Raw genomic sequence first — 9,568 nt, 5'->3', positions numbered from 1 at the left:
ACAGAATATTCTGTATATTTTAATGAAAAACAGGTACCTTTAGAGAAAGTCTACCAAATCTTTTACAAACGTATAAGGAAAATGCCAAAGAATGCCAAGCATATTTTGTAATAATTTGAGAAAATTATTTTTATATAATAAAAATGTCATTGTTGAATTAACAAATACTCTTTAAAGTTTATTAAACATGTTTTGACATTATGAGGTTGTTTAGTACAGATTTACTCAAAATAGAACATTTAGTTGTAACATAAACCTTGAAGTTAAGTGGTCAGTTTAATAAAATAGAGTTTCCTTAGTTACCGTAGGACAAATTGTATTTCTTTGCAAGCCAAGAAGGGGCCTTCGAGGAAAGATTAAGCAAAGAGACCTAGGCAGGTTTATTACACAGGCCTGTGCACCAGACAGGTTTTAAGAGAGAAAACCCTTGGTATCAGAGAATAGCAAAGTTTTCAACTGCAGTCTACAGCAGCATACTAAAAGTCTGAACATTCCCTTTGCTGGGCATTTAAACTGAATTCCGAGTCCAGGGGAAACGGATAAACTATGATATCTCGGGGTGATTCATTTTTGCTGGTCACATTTTGTTAACAAACCATGTCCTACACAAGTTCTTAAAAACGGCCATGAAAGTGAGCAAAGTGAGCTCCACAGAGCAGACAATGCAATTTAAAGTCCGGCTTTATGATTCATGATAAACATTTTTGCTTAAAGGCCTGATGGAAGGTAAATGGAAATCTATCATCACGAAGATGTCTCTTTGTGCCAGCTTCATTGTCCCTGAGTTTGGTACTGAGCTGTGTTCTCCCTGCCGTGTTAATGGAGGTCACTGTGGTACCGTCGTTCGCTTCCTCTCACTGAAGGAGTTCTTTGCAGTTGGCTACTGAGAAACAAAATGATGTGGTGTCTAGGCTCTCACCTTCAGCTTGTGCACCTTTAAAGCAACATTGATTAACAGGACTTTTACAAAGTTTCTGTGTAGCTACAAGGACAGTTTCAATCTTCTGTCATTTTTTTGCATTAGCTATGATTATGCTTTTACCACAAAAATGCATTTGTTTTAAAGGTAACAATACCGCCTGGGAGAAGAGCTTATGTTTCATCTATATTTATCAGCACTCACTGTACATTTGTGTCTTCATTACCAGGAAATATTAAGGGACATTGTGCCATCTATTCCTGTTTACAGTTTATTATGCAGAGATAGGAAACACTTAGCATGTAAAATGAATGTAGAAATTATTCCTGGATAGAAACACGGACATTTCCCACTCGTTGGCTCTTTCTCCTCCATCACCGGATCAGAGTGTAATTGTCAGTAATCAGGCCTGCTTGCTGCTGATAAAACCACTCTGAATGCTAGCAGCCTTCTTTGTGTGATGACTCAATTATTCCAGAAGTGCCTCATCAAATCTGCCCCATCAGCTGGGCTAATAAATAAGGAGAAGAAACTGGCCCCCCAAAGCAAATTATAAATCCATTTGCATTAACCATTTCGCTGGTCCATGATCTAGGCAGAAATAAGCATGGCAGATTGTGTTAAGCTTATTTGAATATGTTTATAATATTTACAGCATGCAACTTCCCCCCTCCCCCCACAAGGTGTTCGAATTATCCGTCACAAATGGCTTCTAAATGCTGTTATGTTAATGAAATCCAGACTTTAAGCATCTTTGAGGCTATTCTGTGACTTAAATCAGGTGAAAAGTACATTCTTTTGCAGGAGGAACTATGGATCTGTGCAAGTTATTAGAACTACTTCAGAGTTTACGGAGAAGAGGCCTGTGTTTTATTTTCAAAGGCACAAGATGCAAATACGAAACTACCCCCTAATATACACACAATGACTTCATCTCTATCACCATAGAAACCACACGTTATTTGTATGACATTTAATAACCTGCAAAGCAAAAATCGTATTTTCCCAAAGTAGATCAAAGTCACTGTAGCACTCTTTGTGTACTTAAAATTCCTTGAAAGAGTCTATAGACATGAAAAATTTTAAACTGGGCAAACTAATGAATTCAATTAAATCCATCATTGGAAATACTGTTGATTTGACAAATTTTATTTTAATCTTCTTTTCAAATGTCAAACTCATATGAAGAGCAACAATCATTTATATTTGAACTCCATTGGTGACTCATGGGTACACAAAATACTAAAATGGATCATAAAAGTCAATTTGGTTATTAACATCAAAAATAGTCTTGCTAGATAGGTAATGACTGGAAATATAAATATCCTCCCTAAAAATTAGTGATGTCACTGACCCACTTTGCATTTTGAGTTTTTCCTTGTAGAGAGGTGACAGTGCTGCTGAAGTGACACATTCTCTTTTCTCTCCCCCTCTGATCAAGACAATAACGATGGGATGCTGGTTAGAGTGTTTGTATCCAAAACAGTCTTCGAGATTATCGAGATACACATAGAAATACAGCTATATCGATCTGTGTCATACAGCAATGTCTTCTCGACAGAGCCCCCCAAAGAAAAACAAAACAAAACACAAGCACACTGCCATCCTGTCTGTCATGTCCATTCTGTCATAGTGACCCTGAAGGGCAGACGGTAGATATGTATTTCTAGAAACCTACTTAAATAAAACTCACTACTGCACATCAGCTGCTCTGGCCCAACTAGTCTTCCCTTACATAACCCGTGAAGCCACCCAGAGGAGAAAGATCCCCGAGGTCACTGATATCAAGTGGCCAATAGGCATGATCAATGTTGTATCTATTTCTATACCTTCTTGATGTAAACCTCACAGTTGAAAGCTTACATTTTCATTAGATGTTTAATGAAGCAACTTAGCAGATGGAAAACTTCAGAGTCCAGTAGGTTTTCCAGTCAAAGCTATCAGCAAGTTTAAACAAAATTCGTTCTTAACTTAGTAAGTAGGTTTTAAAGGACTTGTATTACCATTCACCAAACAAACATACTCCCCTTTGTCCTCATAAATGATGAAGGGACAAGGTATGATAGTTAGAACTGTGATCAGGAGATTAGAGATATGCAGACCAGGTATCAGGGCATAGAAATGCAGAGGTAAAACTGTTGCTGTATTATGTTTATATTTCCTTGGTAAGACATGAAATGTCAGAGAGCTCTTCGGGGTACTGCGGGCTTCTAAGCGCCCCCTGTCTCTACCTTCACCCTGACCTACAGAGAGCAGTCTCGTTCTAGAAATGTGATGGTGGTGAGCTCATCATACGTGATATGTATGCTACGACTATATGTGTAATGCACATTTTATAGTAAATAATTTTGCCTCTTTGCTAATTTTTTTCTTTTGAGGTTAACTTAGAAGGCTTTGCTTTTTTAATACTGAGTTCTTTTGAACCATACGCAAATAAGTAAATAGTTACAACTTTGTTTCTGCTCTGTTTTTGTATTTGTACATGTCATTCACCGCATCTGATAAAATACACACAACCTATATGTCTCCCTCTCTCTTTTTAAGTTAACCAACAGATTTGTTACATTGTATCATAGATTCAAAGAAATATCTTTTCCGGAAGTGGGCACTCTACCCATGATCACAAGTCCCTCATTATTGATAGATAGCGAAGCACACGAGGACAAACAGAGCGCTTCATGAGGAGTTCATTTAATAGATAATTCAATGTAATAATTAGAAGGCTCATTTAAAAATTGTGTAGCCCATTAGGTTACAGGCATGTTGGCTGTCATTATTTTATCTTTTAAGACCACTGCTATTTCATGAACACCCAGCTTAAGTACAAAAGGATTCACCCCGTTGAACTCCTTGGCAAGTTTTGTGGCGTTGGTCAAGATTCCAAGTCTTTGGTTAGCTTTTTTTTCCTTCAAAATGTTTGTTTTCCAGGAACTTTTCTGCCAAGTTTTCCTTAAGTTTTGAGTATTGTACTTCTATCAACCATCGAAGTACATTGTTAAGAGTGTCTTCTTGAGAGCAGAGTCCACAGTCCGGGAACGGAGAACTCATGGTAGTGTTCAGTTTCTTTGGGGCCTGTCAAGAGTGTGCTTCCAGGAAGTAGCCGTGGCTTAGTTATTAGCAGCATGCATATGGAAGGTGGCACGGTTTGTCCTTGTGCTCGGAGTACTTAGGCTTTAGGATCACATTGGTGTCAAATCATATTTCTAAAGTTATATTTTGCCGGCGACCCCTGTGCACTTTTCTGAGTAGATCTCAGCTGTGCTGCCTTAACTCTCCTCCCTAGGGAGGCAAGAGATGGCAGATGGGGGTAGGGGCAGAGGGCTGATGATCTGACAACAAACGCCCGGTTGTTGAGTGGAAGCTGTAAGCGTCAGAAAGCTACTTTTCCCTTGAGAACCAACTAACCACCGAAGAAAGTTGAAAATGAGCCCTTTGAGAAAGGCTATTAAAAGTAGTAAAAAATTGCAATTGTGCAGATGATGTGCTGCTGTGTGCTTATTCGGATGCTAATGAGTTTGACTTTAGGGAACTCAGAGGGTTTACAGCTACTCCCTTATGTGACTCAGTTCTTTATTGGCAATCTTTGAGAAAATAAATGGAAAATGTATTGCTAATAAATACATAACACGATAGGGTATTAGACAAAAAGCCATTACTTTTAGGATTTAGAAAGAGCTTTGTTCACCAGCCTGCCTGTTTTCCAGGATCTTTTTGTTTTAGGTTAGTGCATGGCAAACAAAGGGAATAGGCAGGTGGGAAGCTTCAGAACTCCTTTGGAAGGGAGGGTGGAGTAGAATAAGCACGCACAGGAAAAGAAAGCCTCCTTCCTTCCCCCTCTTTGCCATCAAACACCAATGAAGACTCCCTAACTACTGTGCTCCCTTCCAACCCTGCAGTATGTGCAGGATCTCTTCTGTCATGTGAGAGCGTTTTGTCCCCATTCCTCCTCAGGAACTACAGCTGCTTATTTGAGTTAAAGAAGCATCTGCTTCAGGTCTGGCCAAAGTGGTAGAGCTTTCCCTGTTTACAAAGCTGTGCACCGCCACATTCTACAAGGGGTGACCCACAGCCCGTAGGGCTTCTTCAACATGCTGCTCAAAAGACCAGCACTGCCAACCAGAAGTATGTGAAATGTACACTGATTTATATATATATATATACGTGTGTGTGTATATATATATATATATATGTATATGTATATGTATATGTATATATGTATGTATATAGTAGTATTTGTATAAATAGCCATTCTCTAGTGTGTTGAGGGCACTACACTGATTTTTAGAGTTTTCTCTCCAGTGCCAAATGGCCTGAAAACTAATTCTGTGCTCATCCCCTGAGGCCAAATCGAGGTGATAAAGCTCTGTGTATTATGACTGAATGAAAAGTAAACAAAGAGTAAATTGTTTCCATGGAAGGCCTGTTAAAACATTGGCCTAAATACTTAGTAACATTTTATGATGCTCTCATTAAAAAAGCCCACCTAAATAACAAAAGGATACATTTGAATCCATCTTTTGTGACTTATTGAACATAGCGCATTCCAAGTCTTGTCAAAACTTTTTTTTTCATTTCAGTAGTTAAATATAATAACAATAATAGAGTTCTGCTTGTCTAATTTCCCTACTGAATTGAAGATGTAATAATAGTCGTTCAGTCAAAATGAAAACAAATCCTACTTACGTTAAAAATGTAAAATGTTGTCCTTGATAGGTATGATAAAATTTTCATCCTGTTTTAGTATAAGCTAATGAATGTATAGGTAAGAATGTTGATGCATTGTCATTTACAATCATGTTTATTGTTACTCTTCTATTTCATTTATTCTTTTATTTTAATCCAACACAATTTTATTTATTTTCTCATTTGCTTGTCTGGGTTTTTTTTATATTTATTTTGCCTTTCAGGTTAACATGTGAGGCAACTTCAAAAATTTCTGGAAAAAAATATTTTGTCTTTAGCCTCATTCTCCATCAACATTTTGAAGCCCCTTTGTAGGTGGCTTACCCTCTAGCTAGTGATTTCCCTCTCCCCCCAAAGAGTACAGGGTGTAGTGTGAACACCTCTAGTGGGAGGTTCTTTAGGGTGGAAACCTCTTTGTCGTGTTTTCTAATAACTGGCCATGCCATCAGGACCAGAATCCCATGCAGGTTGTGGCTGACCAGACTTTACTTTCAACTGCTGATCCTTCAATCAATAAATATCATTGAACACATGTGTATGTGACAAAAATATAAAATAATAAGGGTCTCATACAATATTTGTGGTTTTATGATTAATTTATTTAACTCACTATAATGTCTGTTTTTTCTGATATGTTTTCCTTTTAAAAATATATATAACTTTTATCTTCATAGAATGAATTCCAGGATTTCTCACTAAGCACAGACATTTGGTTACCCTGACAAAGTAGGACATACCAAGTCGGCACACAAGGTACCTGGAACAAGAAAGGTAAAGCAACCTGTTGATTTAAAAAGCATGTATTTCAGAATTAATTCAGTCAAAGTATTTATACAAAGATTTCCTCTTCAACAAGACTTTACCTCTGTGGGTCATCTTTAAAATAAATGTGTTGTTAGTGCTGGACGTAGAATTGTGATGATTTTTGTCAAAAGCATTGTGAAATAAATGCACATATAAGAATATTAAACACTCAAGGTCTTCTAAGTTTACAAACTCCTCTACCTAGTGATTGGTGGGTGTTATTTGCTTACAGTGTTTTCCCTTAAAGAAAGATTTGGTGTTAAAATAGTTTTAAAATCCAATTTTAATTCATTAGAATTAGAAATAAGTTTAGTTAAGGATTAAGGGAAAACATAAGATATATTTTAAATGCACTGTAGATGATTTCTATAGTGAATTCTTACAAACACTGAGATACTAGGAACTGAGTTTTCATCAAATAAACCAAACCAAACCATATCCAGTGCCTTCAAGTTAATTATGTCTCATAGAGGCCATATAAAAGACAGGGTAGAGTTGCTCCTTAGGGTTTCTAAGACTATAAATCTTTACAAGAGTAGACAGCCTTATCTTTTACCTGTGGAGCAACTGGTGGGTTTGAACCACCAACATTGTGGTTAGCAGCCTAATGCTTAGCCCCTAGTGCCACTGGGCCCCTTTCCTTGAGTAAAGCCTCCATAAAATAACTTGCCTCCACATGAATAAACTTGCTGTCTAATAGTTACAGATGTTATTGCAGATATACCTCAAAAGATCAGGTAGAACAAAACTAAAGATCATTTTATGGTGTTACTTGTTCTGAAGTATCATTAAATATGACATGTTAAGGGGGGGGCTCTCCTAAACATAAACTGGCAAATGTCCCCTAATGCCACAAAGCTATGACTCTGATGCTGTGGCACAGTGACTAATAGAAATCCTTGGCACACGTCCTTGACTTAAGGGAATAATAGAACTATTTGCTGGAGTCATTTGGCAAAGGGACACAAACATATGGCTTTGGTTTATATTCAGTACTGCCAGTTGTGTGAAGTCACAGGATGAAGGATACAACAGCAATCATAACTCAGAAATCAGACGTAAGAATCAAGTTGCATCATGTTCATCATTAGGCTACCTGAGCTTGTCTCAAGTCTAAGGTCATTTTTATTTTAATTGCAATGCATTTCCACGTCTCTAGGAAACCCCTTTGACAGAGGCCTCATCTGTGGGGGATGTGTATTTGCTTCCCTCTAAGGAAGAGCGAGAGAAGGAGACTCAGTCTGATAGCCAGTGGAAGCTGCTGCCACCTTAGGCTTAGTGTTGGCAGGAGGAGGGACTAGGAGAGAAAAGGAAAGTTATCCTGAATTTAAAGTGCACATATGATTTGGGCCTATACAGAATCAAGGAAGGACATTGAGAGACAGCACCAATACAGAGGTGACATCACTGATTAAAAATAAAACAAAAACAATTTGTTGTCATCGAGTTGGCTAACTCACGGTTTTCTGGGTGTTTCAGAGAAGATATGCTTCAGAGGGTTTTCAATCATTGTGATCTTTCAGAGGGAACTTGCCAAGCCTCTTTGGTGAGGCACCTCTGGGTAGATTTGATTCGCAGTGTTTTTTTTTTAAACATTTTATTAGGGGCTCATACAACTGTTATCGCAATCCATACACACATCAATTGTGTAAAGCGCATTTGTACATCATTCTCAAAACATTTTCTCTCCACTTAAACCCCCAACATTAGGTCCTCATTTTTCCCCTCCCTCCCCACTCTCCCCTCCCTCATGAGCCCTTGATAGTTTATAAATGGGTATTTTGTCATATCTTGCCCTGTCCAACGTCTCCCTTCACCCACTTTTCGGTTGTCTGTCCCCCAGGGAGGAGGTCACACACAGTTCCTTGTAATCGGTTCCCTCTTTCCTACCCATTCTCCCTTTACCCTCCCTGTTTTGCCACTCACAGCACTGGTCCTGTAGGGCTCATCCTCCCTGGATTCCCTGTATTTTCAGTTCTTATCTGTACCAGCATACATCCTCTGGTCTAGCCAGACTTGCAAGGTTGAATTCGAGTCATGGTAGTGGGAGCGGGGAGGAAACATGTTTTGGGTTGCTCCAATGTTGTCTTGAGAACAATATTGGGCCATGATGCTGAAAAGAATGGACAATCGGCTTACGCGAGTCTTTGTTCTTCAACCTGGCTAAACTCACCCAAAAGTATTGGCCCCATCTAGCTGTTCTGGGCTTAGCCTTTGACAACTTCCTAAGCTTTGTGGGGTTTTATGGTCATTCTTTTCAAAAACTGATTTTTGAACGTGAGGAATCCACTGAACCTAAAGGACTCGACGTTTGGTGGATCCAGAGACTAGTTCGCATCCATGTAAGTTTCTTGGGCTCTTGCCAGATTTCTCCAGGATCGAAATGAGTCCTCCCAAAAGTGATGTGACACACGACAGAGAAACCACCCCTCCCCTTCACAGTTACAGGAGAGACACACAGTCTCATCCTTCTAGAAGGGGGAGCATTACGTGTTGTGGGTATGTAGAAGAATTTTTCAAATTAAAAGTGTTGATCTGATGAGACTCTATCTTCAACTCATAGCCGGCAAGTTGCTTCTGACTCTTAGTGACCCTATAGGACGGGGCAGAGCTGCCCCTGTGGGTTTCTGAGGTTGTAACTCTTTATGGGAGTAGACAGTCTCTTTTTTCACCCACTGAGGCTGTGTATACCCAGGCAATAGGAAGAGTCATTGTGTAAGATTTTGAGCAAGTGCGGCTAGTTATAAATATATATTGAGCTGATCGGTGTCTCAAGTTCTGTGGAAAGAAGGAAACCAAAGGTCCGCATCTCCGCTGTTTGGTTGATTCAACTTCAAAAAGTGATTCTTAGGTCCTTACTTAGAGAAAATCTTGCTTTTACCATTGGGGTAAATTATAATTTTGAGTCAGCAATGAACTAAAGGGAACTAATTACACTCACAGACCAATGATTTCTTCACATGAAACAAAATTGAATTTATGGGTTCTAGGACCTGCTCCTGACTCTTACCTTCCCGCAGGCCAGCATCCCAGGATGTCCTCTTCCGCTTCCACATGAAGGACACAGAGAGGTGTCCTGTACTGATATAGATCTGATATCAGTCCATTGCCCTTCTGATGTAAACATCCATAAAGTAAGAAAGGCAAGATGTTTAGCTGTGC

The 9,568-nt window shown here is 38.9% G+C and overlaps 1 protein-coding gene across 1 annotated transcript in view; it reads left to right on the top strand.

The window, feature by feature from the left end:
• Window positions 1–4,877: 4,877 nt before the first annotated feature.
• ST18 (ST18 C2H2C-type zinc finger transcription factor) overlaps window positions 4,878–9,568 on the top strand; it is a 132,858-nt gene continuing 128,167 nt past the window's right edge. The window contains exons 1-2 of the mRNA XM_045292036.1: window positions 4,878–5,041; window positions 6,277–6,373. The gene's annotated coding sequence lies outside the window, so the exon portion shown is untranslated. The remainder of the gene's footprint in view (window positions 5,042–6,276; window positions 6,374–9,568) is intronic.

The sequence above is a fragment of the Echinops telfairi genome, unplaced genomic scaffold, assembly GCF_000313985.2.
Source record: "Echinops telfairi isolate 266 unplaced genomic scaffold, ASM31398v2 ScPeMD7_1;HRSCAF=3_0, whole genome shotgun sequence".
Taxonomy (NCBI): Eukaryota; Metazoa; Chordata; class Mammalia; order Afrosoricida; family Tenrecidae; genus Echinops; species Echinops telfairi.
This window is presented reverse-complemented; position numbering and strand designations above follow the sequence as displayed.